The sequence below is a fragment of the Pimephales promelas genome, chromosome 18, assembly GCF_988280905.1.
Source record: "Pimephales promelas chromosome 18, fPimPro1.hap1.1, whole genome shotgun sequence".
NCBI lineage: Eukaryota > Metazoa > Chordata > Actinopteri > Cypriniformes > Leuciscidae > Pimephales > Pimephales promelas.
This window is the reverse complement of record NC_142786.1, coordinates 23,509,289-23,526,648: the sequence shown is the minus strand read 5'-3', so window position 1 is coordinate 23,526,648 and position 17,360 is coordinate 23,509,289. Positions and strand designations below refer to the sequence as shown.

The 17,360-nt window shown below is 35.5% G+C and overlaps 1 long non-coding RNA gene across 1 annotated transcript; it reads left to right on the top strand.

Moving 5' to 3' along the window:
• The first annotated feature begins 9,089 nt into the window (after window positions 1-9,089).
• On the top strand, window positions 9,090-11,705 carry LOC148970988 (uncharacterized). The gene is made up of 4 exons (XR_016147435.1): window positions 9,090-9,196; window positions 9,621-9,711; window positions 9,839-9,933; window positions 11,129-11,705. It is a non-coding gene; the product is annotated as an uncharacterized LOC148970988 (long non-coding RNA).
• Window positions 11,706-17,360: the final 5,655 nt, after the last annotated feature.

The following is a 17,360-nucleotide window of genomic DNA, read 5'->3' as shown; positions in this document are numbered from 1 at the left end:
GTGTGTAGAATGTAAAAATGTAGAAACCAAAGTGATATATATATATATATATATATAAAGAGGTTTTTTTTTTTTTTTTTTTGAAATCCCTATAGGAGAAATGAATGGAAACCATTCTTCCACAACCAACGCTACTGAAAAAGTGGACAGACACTGTTGCACATGCATCCCAAATCACCTTCCTATACTATGCTCTAAAACTATGTACTGTTTTTGTGCAAAAATCTATTTTTATACAAAAATTAGAAGCCTCATCGGAAGGCTTCACGCCATTTGTGTTGACGACAAATCTCAAGAGACACCTTTGAGCGAAACACAATCAATAGTAGCTTGTAATTTAGAAGTACCAAACCTGCCCCAGACCTAAAGGTAACCCAACTTAAGATCCTTACTACAAATTAAGACATATTAGGAAATATATAATCTACTAAAGGAACTAAATTTGCCATGCTGTTATTATCATGTGACCTACACTAAAAAAAAAAAAAAAAAAAAAAAAAAACCTCTTTGAATGAACATTTAAAAAATCTGGGAAAGGATTTGCTTTATTTCAGCATTACAATTTAATATACTTGCATTACGCCAACTTAATTTATTAAAGTTGATTCGACTTATTTACTATGGTTGGGCACATCAGCCCAACTAGTTTGCAATGTTTTAGACCAACTGATATGATTCAGGTATTCTAATTCATATATCCATTCATCCAATGGAATATAGTTTATTTTAACATAATAATAATCGATTTTTAGATTATATCCAACTATTTACTACTAGTAGCACTTTTTAGCCTGGCCATTTGCTGTGAATATTACCATCTACTTAACAGTCAGTCTCACACATCCGCCATGTTTGTAGTCTGTTGTTTCACATTCGTGTTTTTACTTGTAATTGAATCCTTGTCCAATGAGATATGGATTGTGGGCAATATTCGCCACACAGAACTGCACTTTGGATTCTAACCGGAAAAAAATAAACCATTTGGAATACTCATCTCAACATTCTACAATTTGGGACACACTAGTTCTAATTTCAAAAACTGCTGAGGATGGATAGAACGGGAAATACGGAGAGATGTATAAAGTACCAGAAACCCGGACTTGAGTAAAAGTACAAGTGCTCTATCAAAAAAGTGACTTGAGTCGAAGTTGAAGTGGTCTTTAAGCACCACACTTAAGTAGAAGTACTAAAGTATTCAACATTTTTTGTACTTAAGTATTGCAGGTAGTTTATTTTAAAATGGACTAAGTACTAAAAGTAAAAGTACAAGTATTGTGTCATGTAATTATTAAAGAAAGCAGTCAAAAGTTTGAACTAGCAATCAAATGAGGCGATTTGGCAGGATACAAATTTGCTTTGGCAGCCGCCAAAAAATGTCATTGCAGGACAACCCCTGCATTAGTTGTCAATGTGTGTGTCAATCAATACCATTACCCTATACAACTGGTGTGTGATTTAGGCAGCATGAAAGCCAACATGTACAACCCGGTCTCATCCCAAGATGTCATATAACTGACATTTTGGGACGTCTTTTGACCATACGTCATAATTCGCCTTTTTAGGGCCCCCTTAAACGTCGGTAGATGAGGTTATGGGATCCTAACTCTACCCCAGACCTAAACCTAACCCTAAACCTAACCCGTCACCTACCTGACGTTAAAGGTAAAGCGTCAGTTGTATGACGGCCCGGGATCGCCATCTACCGACGTTTAAGGGGGCCCTAAAAAGGCGGATATTGGCGTATGGTCAAAAGACGTCCCAAGACGTGAGTCAGACTTTTTGGGATGAGACTGTGTTGACTTGTAACAAATGATTCGTAAAATTTTCATAATTGTAATGTGTAACTAGCAAAATATAAAAAAAAAAATATCGAAGTAAAAGTATTAAATTCATCGAAAATATCTACGAAAAATATCATCGAAAAACAATACTCTAGTAGAGTACAGATAAAGCCTTTTAGTACTTAAGTAGTTCTACTTCGTTACTATACATCTCTGGAAATAGGATGCAGCAACGTTGTTTTCATGTGTCATGCATCTCTTAGCAATGAGGTGTATCTGGTCCTACTCGACCCGCTCCGAGCAGGATTCGAACAGGGGTCTCCGGCGTGGGAGGCAGGTGCGCTAACAAGGACGCTGAAGACCGAAGCCTCTAACATCAGTCGGCAGTGTGCATCTCGAGGCCAGAGAAGTGAGGTTTTTACACACACAGTTCTTACTGGCCTCCGTTACACTCAACCCCCTAAACCTCACTCCCATCCAGGTCACGGCAATTAAAAGTAAACGGTCTAACTCGACCTGCTCCGAGGAGGATTCAAATAGGGTCTCCGGCGTAGGAGGTGGGCACATTTAAAAGGATGATAAAGACCGCTGCCTCCAACGTTAGTCGCTAGCACACCTTTTTGACGCCATGGGTGTGAGGTTTACACACACAGCTCTTACTGGCCTATACATCTGCATGAATTTGTTGTGTTCAGAATGACTTGAAAGAAAGACTGGTAAAGTTTGATCCTCAGTTGTGTAGTGTCTAATGGCAAGTGTTTTTTTTTCTGTAACCATAAACAAAGTCAGGAAGTGTCTAGTGCTTGATACGAATAAAAACTGACGACTGAAGATTCGACTCTCTATAGACTTCTCAACATCATTTAAGTGGGACCAACATTCTATGAGAGCTCTTGTTGTAAAACAAAGTGACATAAAAACAGCAGGATAGCATTGTATCGCATTACATCTTTGTTGGAAAAAATAGCTTGCTACAGGAAATGCAACTTTGAAAATGGATGAACTACTGCTATGCTTAGTATTGCTGCTACTTTTAGTTAGTTCCTTCCAAACACCAGTGTCAGGTGCATATGATAGATTCCCCTACATCATCTCCAGAAACGTGATATTTCCTACTTACAGACACAGCAGGACGTTCTGAATGGCATAATTGACTACGAGGAGGCGAATGATACAAATCTAATGAGGAAGAAGAAACAAACATATTGTGCAATGTGTGTTTGTGCGTGGGAAGCTGCCATTTCAGTAATGGATGTGTTTATTTGTGGCATAAGCAGGGGAACGCGTTATGCAACTGCGCATAAAATGTGGCGCAGATGTCTGGGCTGAGCATCACGCTTAAATTAAGAGAGGGATACGATGACAGATATAGGGCTCGGGAAACATGACAGAACCACGCACAAACACAGACCTCTGCAAATAGGATTTATTATTACAATAATTAACAACCAACATGTGTGTAAACGTTGCTCGTCATCATGGCGGCTTTTGCCTCAGTTGTGCGTTTTTAAACAAAAGCAGTGGAGTGGAAAACAAGAACAAGAAGGAGAAAGATTTTGAATAACAAGGGCAAATTAGACTCCTGCCTGTGTGCATTTATCTGTAATCAGAGAGAGCTGTAGTGCGGCAGTCGCTCAGGATGGAAGAGTCGCTGGTGATTGCCGAGACAGGGGCCGCTTAAATGAGAGCTATTGTTTCACTTGCACATATGTGCTGTACTTTAGATCGACCTTAATATGCAACTTTAACGTAAGGGTTCTAGAACATCTTCAGGAGACATTCATGGAGTCAACAAAGTGTTGGTTTATTGACTGTAACACTTAAAGTACTGACACACATTGTGCAAAAACAAAGAAAGAAAATAAATAACACTGACTAATAAATGGGACATCAGTACATTACTGAGTTGATGTTTCTCAGGGATCCCTCACCAGAACTAACTCAGCCACAGCCACAGAAAATGAAGCCCTTTTAACAAACCAGACCAAACCATTTTTATAAATTACAGGGGTCTTACATCAAACACAAAAAGGTAAATATATATCAATACACAAACTCGAATAAACATAAAACAATAATGGAAATACGCTTAAACACACACACAAAAATACATCCTTTAAACATATTCAAATTAACACACAACCCCAAGACATAGACATTTATAATAGAGCAAAAACCCAATTAATTCCTTAGATCAAACGAAACATCAATTTTTGCATACAAAAAGTGAAATAAAAATAAACTACAACTAATTCAAATGAAATGTTTATTCAAGTTCATTCTAGAGAGAGAGAGAGAGAGAGAGAGAGAGAGAGAGAGAGAGAGAGAGAGAGAGAGAGAGAGAGAGATGAAATATAACACAAGTGAGTATAGGCTATCACAAACAATGAGAAGTGCAAGAATAATGCTTCAGTTCTTAAGTATATCCACACACACACACACACACACACACACACACACACACACCTTTGATTGCTATTAGAGTGACCAGCCCGTTCTCATCCCAAGGCGTCATATACGACTCTTTTGTCAAAGCGTAGACATCCAACGCACATGGCACCCTTTAGCGTAAATATGAGACGCAGATATATATGGGGCAGAAGGCGCCTCCCAGTGGTCTAACCCTAACACTACCCCAGACCTAAACCTACCCATAACTGAAGCGTGTATATTGACTCTAATGGGTGCCATGTGTGTTGGATGTCTACGCTTTGGCAAAATGCATTGGAAAAACGCCTTGGGATGAGAATGCATTGGAAAAAAACAATTTGGAAGCATGTTTATTAGCCTGCTGTCACTTTAAGATCTGATGCACTGATCCATTATACTGTTACACGTGTTTTTTTCTTTCTCAATTGTTTAATTTCATACAAAAACATAACTGACTGTGTTTGTGTATTCTCATGCATTTTGACATTATGTTGCGTGTGTTTGACCGTTTAAGCACAATAAGCAGTGAAAACAAACTCAATTTAGTCATCAGAGCCAGCTTAATGTGTGCACACTTTGGGTGTGAGCACACAATCTGCAGGAATAATTAGAAATATCCACAACACACGCAATACCGCTGAAATTCAAGCCCTGTAACAGCAACGATACTCATCCGGAACAAATAAAATGAGTGAAATGACCTAAAGTCAGGCACAGTGCTTTCACTCTCAGTGAGCTGACAATGAGAAAAAGTAATACAAAAGTAATAGTTTACGCAAAAATATAAATGCTGTCATAATTTATCCACCCTCGTGACTTCGTCTTACAGGATGTGGGACACACACAAAAAAAGATATTTTGAAAAATGTCCACGACTGAATAAATGCAACTTATCAATTTCAACAAACTCACTCTTGTTAGTAATCCATAATTTTAGTTGATCATAGGCTATAATGCTGATATTAAAGAGGTAGTCAAGTTCAAAAATATAGGGTTAAAATGGGGTTATTAGTTTTATTCAGCAGGAATGCATCAAAATAATCAAATATGACAGTAAAGGCATTTCATGTTACAAAATGTCTATTTTAAATAAATTATGTTTTTTTTTAACTTTCCATTAATCAAAGAATCCTTACAAAAAAGTCACCAAAAAATTTAATATGAAATATATATATATATATATATATATGAAGAGTTCAGATGCAAAAGCCTCTAAATGCCATTTGAAATTTTCTTCTTTAATTATGATTTTTATCAAACTTGTATATTTAAGTTCAGTAATTTCACTTCAATGGCAATGATAATTACCTATTAATTGTTATTTAAGTGAAATTACTGAACTTAAATATACAAGTTTGATAAAAATCATCATTAAAGAAGAAAATTTCAAATGGCATTTAGAGGCTTTTGCATCTGAACTCTTCATATATATATATATATATATATATATATATATATATATATATATATATATATATATATTAAATTGTAATAATATTACACAAAATTACAATTTTAACTTTTAACAGACCTTAAGCATTTGAACATTAGTGTAAATCCAAACACAAAATGTTTATAGGCCTTGTACATACAAGTAAAATATCTTGAAAATGGTACTATTGCGTTTGTCAAGGGGGGGGGGGAAATCATTAGGAGTGGAATCACTTCTATTTAATTTTCCAAGTGATTAAAAGTGACTAATAAAAATAGAGCATGCTAGAAAATCTACAACCCAGTCCAGCAAAGTGACATTAATGATTATTTTTAGTATACTCTCTGGTCTAAAACAAACTCTGAGTGAATTGAGTTTTTTTTTTTTTTCCTTTTTTTTCACGGGCATGTAAGGTCATGCAATTCCTAAAGGGGTTTAATACCGGACGTTCTGGTACAGCCGTCCGAAGCTGCTGATATTATGCTCAATTAGTGTCTGATCCCCCTTTGAATGTGAATCTATAAAAGGCAACATGTTCTTGTCTCAACTTCACATTTAATTAATATCATAAAAATGTATTTGCTTTAGAGAGTCAATAAGGCATGAATGGAACATCTGGGAATGGCTTACTGAATGACTGTCACAATCTCAATGATTGTGGAAGCATATTAAAACACGCTAATGAAACAAATCAAACTATTCATTTCATTATGATTTATTTTGAGTCCAACAGTTGATGCCATTGAGCTTTAAGATTGTGTGGTTCTCCGGCACTTAAAGGGATAGTTCACTTTGAAATTAATTGTTGATATGTTTTAGCTTACCTCAAGGGCATCCAAGATGTAGGTGTCTTCGTTTTCACAGTATTTTCTATTTTGATATTTTTCGGTCAAACCGTTGTCTATCAGTCATATAAAACAGGTATAGAGGGTCCACCCACGGGTTCACCTCAAAGAGCATGCACAGACAAGTCCAAATTAAACATGATTTCATGACTCGTAAATGTAAGTACACATTGATGGCCTAAGACACGAAACGAGCGGTTTGTGTGAGAAAACGAACAGTATTTATATCGTTTTTACCTTGTGTAACCAACCACAGCCATGTACAACTGATCTGATCATTGTTTACACAGAGATTACCTTTCACTAAACATATTTAGATATATCGTCTTCCATTGTGATTTCCTGTATATCTAAATATGTTTGGATCTTCACAGTGAAAGGTAAAACTTCCAAAATCTCTATGTAAACAATGAGTGACGTACACGCGAGAGAGATCACTTCTGATGCAGAACGAAGCGCCCGTGCCTTCAGATCAGTTGGACATGGGTGTGGTTACACGAGGTAAAAACAATATAAATACTGTTCATATTCTCACACAAACCACTTGTTTCGTGTCTTAGGTCATCAATGTGTACTTACATTTACGAGTCATTAAATCATGTTTCATTTGGATTCTCTGTGCATGCTCTTTGAGGAGGACCCCATATGCCTGCATTATATGACTGACAGACAACAACGGTTTGACCAAAAAATATTAAAATTGAAAATACTGTAGAAACAAAGACACCTACATCTTGGATGCGCTTGAGGTAAGCTAAACATATCAAAAATTAATTTCAAAGTGAACTATTACTTTAAATAGATGATAATGGGGTTTTAAGTTAGTTCTTTTTTCTAATGTTTCATCTTTGAATAGTAGTCGATTGGTACACCCACACTCTGAGTTCTATCTTTCTTTCTATGTACATTATGCATCTTTTGTCATTAGGGCTGACCCATCCTACATGCAATACGTGGGAGGCCCAGTGAGATGCTCAATAATATATATTCAGAATGCAATTTCCAACATGAAGGCGGTTCACAACCAGTCTACACTAGAGCGGGTGTTATGAAAAAAAAAAAAAAAAAAAAAAAGCTAGATGCTCAGGGTTGTGGGTAAGGGATCAGAGGAGCGAGGACTCAATTTTGAGTGATATAAATCAGGACCTCTTAATTTTTAAGCCCTACCGCACACCATAGTAGTATAGACAAAAATATTTCATATTTTAGCCTAAATCCTCAGTGTTAAAACTGAAGACAGCAGAACAAGTGCTTTGACAGACAAAAAGGTTGTCAATGAGGTGCCGGCTGTTGCTTTAACCTCACAGCTGTCGTTATCTGAAATTCAACATCACCATATAACACAAAACAGCCTCCCGTGGAGTTCATCTTGAGGCATCTGACACAACGATGCAATCTCACACAATGTCTCCCCTCACTCAAAAAATGCATAACCAAAAAGGCTGTAAATCTCCTCCCTCTGTGACACTGACTCGTGTAAGACTGCATAAGTTTCTTTAATGTTTTCTAATACAGTAATATCATAAAATATTACTACAATTTAACAATTGAATTTAAATATTTTAGAATGCAATTTATTCCATATTTCTTATTATTATCATCAATTTTGAAAACAGTTGCTCTGCTTAAAGGAGTACTTCACTAAAAAAAAAACTAAAAAAAAACATTTTGCTGATAATTTACTCACCTCCAGGTCATCCAAGATGTCCATGTCTTTCTTTCTTCAGTCGAAAAGAAATTAAGGTTTTTGATGAAAACATTCCAGGATTTTCTCCATAGAGTATAGTGGACTTCATTGGGCACCAAACGGTTCAAGGTCCAAATTAGTTTCAGTGCAGCTTCAAAGGGCTTTAAACGATACCAGACGATGAATAATGATCTTATCTAGTGAAACGATTGGTCATTTCAAAAATAAATTAAAAAAAAAAGTTTAAGTTTTATAAGCACAAATGCTCGCCTGTTCTGTGATGCACGTTCGTGACTCTCCTGTTCGAACTCGTTCATCAAAATGAACAAATCTTTTTTTCGTTTTTTTGAATGAACGAAATGACTAGAAAAAAGATTTGTTTATTTGACAACAGCTAGTCACGAACCCCATGCACTGTAAAAAGTAATTGCTGATTCTACTTAAGAAAAACTAGTGAATTTAACTTACTTTAGAAACTTAGTTGATTTAACTTGATTACACTGTGTACTGTGAACTTTTAGGTGGATGCAATAGTCAAACTAAACAAATCTAGTACATTGTACTTAAGTTTGGTAAGTGTATTGTACTAAAGGCATTTTCACACTGTTGAAAATTTCTGGAGCACAGAATTTGGATAGTAATAATAATAATAATAGTTAAATTAACAACATTTTTAGTAAATACCATACAATTAGTTTGAAAATAGTTAATAGGTTAATATATAGTTAATAGGTTCTGAATCTTTTTTTCCTGCACGCTTAAAAAAATAACTGGGAAGATAAAAAGCAAGCCCATCGGCTGCTACTTCACAGTCCTTTATATTTTTAGAAACAAATCTTTATACATTTACTTTGGTTATTAAGTTTCAGCATAAGACGAAACAACTCGGTTATTTTTTTTTCAACTCGCGCATGCGCATTTGCGCAATTGGACGGTTGAACTTGAGGAAGACGTCAAGACGAGACGACATCGACGAGGGACTTCAGCTCGTGTTCGGGAATGGATGCGGCAGCAAAACTAGGTATGCTAGCCTCTTGAACAACTATTTATCAACTTTAATGTCATTGTATAGCTTAAAAACAGAATTTATTTTGCTCATTGTGCAGTAAGAGGAAAAGACACACTGAAGTAACGTTAGTTTTATGTCGAATGAGACCAGTTGAGACAAGCGGCATAAGTTACTAGATTAAAAAACGATTTTTACTGAACACGTGTTTTATATTAGTTACAGTTTGTATGCTGTGTTAATCGTTTAAGTTTGGGGTTTATCTAAAATGTAAAAACCCTGGCTGTGCGGCCTAGATAGCAGCTAACGTAACTTTCCTTCTTTCTAGAAAGTTCAATGCTCACGTGTCGTTCACATGAAAATTAATTACATGACGCATTAATTAAGAAGTGTAACTAACAAGCAGTTATTACCTTATTTTGTCTTTATTTTGTGACAGATTCGCTCAACGTTTCATCAATAAATTCAAGGCTAAATCTGGAGATACTATTGGCTCCAAACTTAAGATTCTGCAGCAGATTCAAAATGACGTAAGCTCATCGACATATCACAATTATGTCTCGATTGCAAAACATATGTTGCTTTTACTGTTGTTTTTTGCTCTGACGTTTTGCTAGTATCGAGTGCTATTCAATATACATTTTTATAACTTTGCAGAAATCTAATATCAATGCGGAACGAACAGCGTTCTTCATCATGGCCTACCACTACTTTTCGAGGAGGACCACAATGATTTTTACAAGACATCTTTTGTAAGTATTTTCATCTCTGATGTGATTCTTGTTTAACAGTCTAACTGTTCTTCAAACAGTTGATATCTGGCAAGAAGAAAGGCATGAAAAACTGTCAGGACAGTAAAACAAAGTAAGGGTTGGAGAAAAGAAAGTGAAAGATAAATTAAGAGTTTAGAAGAAAAAAGACAGTTAGAAGATACATTTTATATTAGTTTTAATTTATATAACCGGCCATCAGTTTTATTTGTCTTTTCATGCAGTGGTTTGATGAATGTTTTTCCCCCTGGATTCACTGCTGTGTCCTCTTTGAAAAGGCCTTTACATTTAGACACAAAGGGTTATTAATTTAGTTTCATATTTTAATGACTATGTGCTCTTAAAGGGATAGATCACCCAAAATGAAATGATGTTGTTATTTACTCACTCTTATGTTATTCCAAACCTCTTTGATTTTCTTTCTTATATTGAACACAAAATAATATATTTTGAAGAAGTTCGGTAATCAAACAGTTGAGATTAGCCATTGACTTCCATAGTTTTTTTTCCCACTATGGAAGTCAATGGCTACTCTCAACAGTCTGGTTACCAACATTCATCAAAATATCTTCTTTTCAGTTCAGCAGATGAAAAAAAAAAACTCATACAGGTTTATAACAACTTGAGGGTGAGTAAATTAAGACAAGATTTTAATTTTTGAGTGGACTATCCCTTTATAGTAACACTCCACCATTTTGTTCCATATTAAACTATGTTATTCCCTTAACAAAGACGAGTTGATGAATACCTCTCTATGAATACCTCTCTCGTCTCAGTGCCTGCACTCAATCGCTCTGGTGCATGGAGAAACATTGTTAGCACTTAGCTTAGCCCAGTTCATTCATTAGGATGCAAATTGAGATGAAGTTAGAAGTGACCAAACACCGCCATATTTTATTTTGTGTCAGCATACTTGGCCGTGTAACCACATTTGAATAGAGAAAATGTGGAGATGTTTGGTCGCTTCTCTGTTTAAATAAACTGGGCTAAGCTAAGTGTTAAAGTGTCTCCGCACGCCAAAGGCATTGAGTGCACGCACTGAGACGACAGAGGTATGTATCAACTCGTCTTAGTAAAGAGAGTAACATAGTTTAATATGAAAAAATAGTGGAGTGTTCCGTTAAAATATGTCTTGTTCTATGACCTAATTTTTGTTATATGCTATTCCCATTTTTAGGACTGTGATGACAATGAAGATATGTCCAACATTGAAATGAGTTCTGACAGTGATTTCCGAATCGTCTGCAACCGCTGCCATACCCTACTCCCTGCATCTTGATGCCACAACAACGGCAATCATTCTGGAAGGTACAGTGGTTGTGGATGATCTTGAAAATCTTCCACAAGCAATGAGCTGTCTTTAAAGGAACACTCCACCATTTTTTTTATATTAAACTATTTTATTCCCTTAACTAAGACAAGTTGTTACATACCTCTCTCGTTTCAGTGCGCCGTACACTTAATTTCTCTGACGTGCAGCGAAACTTTGATAGCCCTTAACTAGCCCTGTTCATTCATTAGGATCCAAGCAGTGAAGCTACCAAACACCTCCACATTTTCCCTATTTAAATACAGTTACACAAGTAGTTATACGACCAAGTATGGTGACAAAATAAAATGTGCCGCTTTTCTAAGCGTGTAAAGTGGAGAACTACAATGTATGGCGGAATAGCACTTGAGAGCGCTTCGACTTGGCACAGTAATATCATCACTACTGATGATGAGAGGATTTTTTAGGAGTGATGATATTACTGCGCCAAGTCGAAGTGCTCTCAAGTGCTATTCCGCCATACATAATAGTTATCCATTTTACACTGGTGTAATCATACACCATTCTCGGTCATGTAACTACTTACCAACGTGTAACTGTATTTAAATAGGGAAAACGTGGAGGTGTTTGGTCGCTTCTAACTTCATCTCTTTTTGGATCCTAATGAATAAACTGTGCTAAGCTAAGTGCTATCAATGTGTCGCGTCGCGCTAAAGCGATTGAGTGCACGCACTGAGACGTGAGAGGTATGTATCAACTCGTCTTTGTGAGGAAATAACATAGTTTAAAGGGATAGTTCACTTTGAAATTAATTTTTGATATGTTTTATCTTACCTCAAGGGAATCCAAGATGTAGGTGTCTTTGTTTCCACAGTATTTTCAATTTTTACATTTTTCGGTCAAACCGTTCTTGTCTGTCAGTCATACAATGGATGTTTAGGGGGTCCACGTCAAAAAGCATGCACAGAGAAGTCAAAATTAAACATGATTTAATGACTTGTAAATGTAAGTACACATTGATGGCCTAAGACAAGAAACGAGTGGTTTGTGAGAAAACGAACAGTATTTATATCGTTTTTACCTCTTGTTAACAGCCATGTTCAACTGATCTGGATCAGATGTCCAACTGAACCGAACTGAACCATGTCCAACGTTCCGCTGGAAGTGATCTCGCGCCCGTCTAAGTCACTCATTGTTTACACGGAGATTTCGGAAGTTTTACCTTTCACTGTGAAGATCTAAACATATTTAGATATACAGGAAATCGCAATAAAAAATGATTTCGATATATCTAAATATGTTTAGTGAAAGGTAAATCTCTGTGTAAACAATGCGTGACGTAGACGCGCGAGATCACTTCTTGCAGAACGTTGGACATGGTTCAATACGGTTCAGTTGGACATCTGATCCAGATCAGCTGGACATGGCTGTTAACAAGAGGTAAAAACGATATAAATACTGTTCGTTTCCTCACACAAACCGCTCGTTTCGTGTCTTAGGCAATCAATGTGTTCTTACATTTACGAGTCATTAAATTAAATTTAATTTTGACTTCTCTGTGCATGCTCTTTGTGGTGGTGACCATAGACCTGCATTATGTGACTGACAGACGAGAACGCTTTGACCTAAAAATATCAAAATTGAAACCACTGCGGAAACAAAGACTCCTACATCTTGGATGCCCTTGAAGTAAGATACAACATATCAAAAATTAATTTCAAAGTGAACTATTCCCTTAATATGAAATAAAACAGTGGAGTGTTCATTAAAAAGTTCACTGTTTTATAGATACTTCACTGTTTTTCAATTGTTGAAAAGAAAAAAGGAAAGAAAAAAAAGCCTTATTTATGTTACTTGTTTGGTTTTGGAATAGTTTTATAAGAAGAGAATTTTAAAGAGAACTGTAGTAGGAAAGGAATTCTGTACCAAACTGTGTGACTTGCATGCTCTGCTTTCAACCACTTTGTAAAGATGTTAAAAACAAAGAAACATTGTTTTTATTGTCTTTAGTACTTTGTTTTTTTTTCTTGAGTGCATTATGTGCTTTATTTCTAAAATGTTGTTGGCGGGCCAGTAATGTTTTAACATATTGTTGTTGAACAAATAAACATTCTAGTGGTTTGCCAAATGTGTTGTCTTTCTTTGTATTCTCAACTCAGAATTTTGAGTACAATTTGCTTGAGAAATTTAAGGCAATCAGTTTCCACACATTCCTCTAGTAAGTAGAACAAGCAGACATGTTAAATTAACTGTTTTGTGTAAGTTCTGCTTACAAATCTCAACTTAAATCTGTAAATTGCCTTAACTTGAGATTATTAAGTTACCTGTACTCAAGTTTTATGGTAACCTCTACAAATACACAAGTTAACTCTACAAAGAAGTAGAGAGTAGTATCAACTCAAAAATGATGACCTAATTTGCTTGAAAATTTTGAGGCAATCAGTTTCCACAGCTTTTCCTAGTAAAGTCAACTTATTACTTTTTACAATATTTACAAGTATTACTCATGCAGCCTTATATCTCAAAGCAGTTCAGTTCTCAAGTTTCATTTCTGTGTCATAAACATCATCTCAATGTGTTTGAGTTTTTCCGAATTGATGATACATGTTAATTGGGTAAAGGGTTTTTCCCCATTTACTATATTGATTTGAAACACCATCAATCTGTGGCTTAATTGAGCAGTTAAATCATAGAAGTGCTATTGATTTCATATGTCTGGTCTACAAGGCTAAATGTAAGCAAATGCAACTCCAAATGTACTTTTCACATCCCTGCCAGGAGAACAGACTGAGATTTCCTATACATTTTACTGGAAATTAAAATCGGCAAAGCTAACTTGAGCAAGCAACTTCTGTAGAGGTCTTTTCAGTGTTTGTGATCAATGTTAATTTGTAATAAGAATTAGTTATAGCTGTCCTCTGATTGCCTTAATTATAATTGGCAACTTAATAGCATTGCTAAAGCAAACGATTTACTAAAGGAAACGTTTTTCACGTACAGATGACAACATTGTCAAAATGTTCCCTATTCACATGATCGATTGACCAAAGAAACTGTATTATTCATGCCAGGCCAGTGGTTAGTGATATCCCACATGTGTGCCTATAGACTGAACATGTAATACGCATTACATCACCGTTTTCACAAATTCACGTTTTTGTAGTTTACTCGGACACGGTAACGGTGTCTTTTTCAAAAACATGCACTTTGAAACCCAAAAGATTGTCAAAAGATTGTGCTTTCTGATCCCAAAATGGCATTGTCATGTAAATGAACATCCAAAAGGCATATAAAATGTTTCATTTTTAGATGAAAATAGTGTCTTGTAGACACTACTATTAATTATGTAAGCTGAGACAGCCCATTCTCATCCTAAGGTGTCATATACTAATGCTTTTGACAATGCATATACATCCGACGCACATGGCACCCTTTAGCGTCAATATGAGACGCAGATATATATGGGCCAGAAGGCGCCTCCTAGTGGTCTAACCCTAACACTACTCCAGACCTAAACCTACCCATAACCGAAGCGTGTTATATTGACACTCAAGGGTGCCGTGTACGTTGGATGTATACGCATTGTCAAAAGCGTCACTATATGATGCCCTGGGATGAGATTGCGTTGGCTGAGAAAGAACAGGATTCATAAACACCTTTAACAAAACAACAAAAAAGGTTTTGTGATTTTATCGACTAAAGAAAAAGCCATTTAATACCATCACGTTTCATTGACAATTCCAAACTACCCCAAACATTTGCAATTCCACAATTCCTCACAAAACAACATTTAAAGAATCGGTTCACATATGCAACCAATTCACATTTCTTTTTATGCAGGACATTGATTCTATCAATTATAAAAGTTGAGGATATGTCAGATGTTTCATCATTTTAAAAACTCCAGAAATAATCAATATTAGATCCAGTTGGCAGTCTCTCATCTTAGTTGTTGTTTACAGAAGTCCAACAACTGTGCCCACCACATCCCCATATATCAAGCTGTCAAGAAAAGCATGAAGACACATGAATGTGGTCGGACTGAGCAGCACATCAAAAGCTGTCAAACCACAGTTCTCTACATTATTTGCATTTTGATCAATTACTATGGGATGGTGTCACATCTCCATGAATATTATTACAATTCTTTACATATTAGCAATTATAATTTGGGGTAATTAACATAACTCTCTCTTTATAGAACATGCTTTTAAATTAATAGCGTACACTGTTAAATTAATGTAAACATTTTAGACATCATAATCACATGATCAACCAGTAATAGCTTGTATTCATTTTTTACATTTACTAATATATTTTTAAACTCAAAAGTTCTATAACATAAATGAATGCACTGTGAGCCTAAATTAAATCTCTTCATCATATAAATGGACCAAAACTCTTCAGAAAATGGACTAAACCGCTCAATTCACATGGATTAGTTTCTCTTTATGAACTTTTTGAAGGGTCAAAGTGGTAGTTGCGTAGCCGCCAATGGAGGGACATGACATGAGGATGAGTAAATGATGACAGAATTTCCATTTATGAACTGTGAACTATCACTTAATTCATGCCACAGTTACTTTTGAACGTCCGTCAATGGAGAACAATGTTTTTGTTTTGTTTTTCCAGCAAGATGGTGTAGCAGAGGCTAACTGGGTTATGTTAACCTGCATTATTTTGAACAATCTGTATATTTGTCAAATTTAAACAGGCACTTGAACCTCTATTTGATGTTCCATTTGATTTAGTGACATCAAGAATCATATTATCAGGTATCGCTTGTCCTCTTCACTTTGGGCACCATGCTTGGCACATAGTGATGGCCAACACATGGTCACCATCTATAGCTCCAGTGATCTGAGTCCAGAGTCACAGATAACAGGTGCAGCAGAGTTTGAGTTCTGTATTACCACCTGACATGTCAGTTTCAATCACACCTCTCTGCTCATTCGTCTCTCACCAGCATTGCACTTCAGTTGCTGTCATTCAGCAAACTTCCCTTGTGTCAATCAATCAATCAATCTTTTTTTTTTTTTTTGTGGACACAGCTCAGTTAATTCACACATCTGACTTACTCTCTAAGACACTCTGCAATGGTTTTGACCAGGAAGTTATCATTTGGGTGAATGAAAACATGCTAGGGCTGCATTCTGTCACTGTTTACTCAGAACACATTTTTGGTGGTAAAATGCAGGTCAGTGGAATATTTTTTTTAACTTGACTTCTTTAACTTGAGAGCTGCATTTTTAGAAGGTTGTACATGTACAAGTCGATCCAAAAGACACAAGCGCGAATGTTAAAGACCTCCATTTAGCACGTTTACCAGTTGAGCATTAAATAAATCATAGGGTGTTTCTTTAAACCAGAAAAGGTTTTCAAAAAATAATCTAGTTTAAAGCACACTTTTCACACATCCACGATTTTGTCTACAACTGTACCAATATACTAAAGCAATTGGTTTCATAAAATATCTTAAACATTCCGACCCTGTGTCAATTCACGACATCTCCAATTCTGTAATATTTGAAGATAATTCTGTGGTGGAAATTATAATATCAATTTTAAACATTTTTTTTTTTCGTACTAAGGAACATTTTCAACCGTAGAATTAGACAGTATATGGCCTAAATTTATACAATTGAAGATCCTATTTTCACACTTTTTGGAGAATTTTACAAAATGGCTAATTGACTATTAAAATATTCTCCATTCAGATATTTACCTCAGATTTTCTCTTTTTTCTTTACACATACTGTATGTTTAATATCCAGTATGCTCCACTATAATCTTGATAGACATGTTTGACAAATTAAATAAATACATAAATAAATTAAAACAGTTTTTAATGTACACTGCCATTCAAAGTTTTTTAATTCTCTTCAGCAATGATGCATTCAACAGATCAAATGTGTCAGTAAACGTCATGTATAATGTTACAAAGGATTTTTCAAATAAATGCTGATCTTTTCAACTTTCTATTCATCAAATAATCAGTTTAAAAACTGTTTTCAACATAGATAATAATAAGAAATATTTCTTTAGCAACAAATCAGCATGCTAGAATGATTTCTAACTTTGTAATGAAATGTCCAAAAGGCTTTCATTCACTTTTATGTGATTTCATAATCACAGTTTT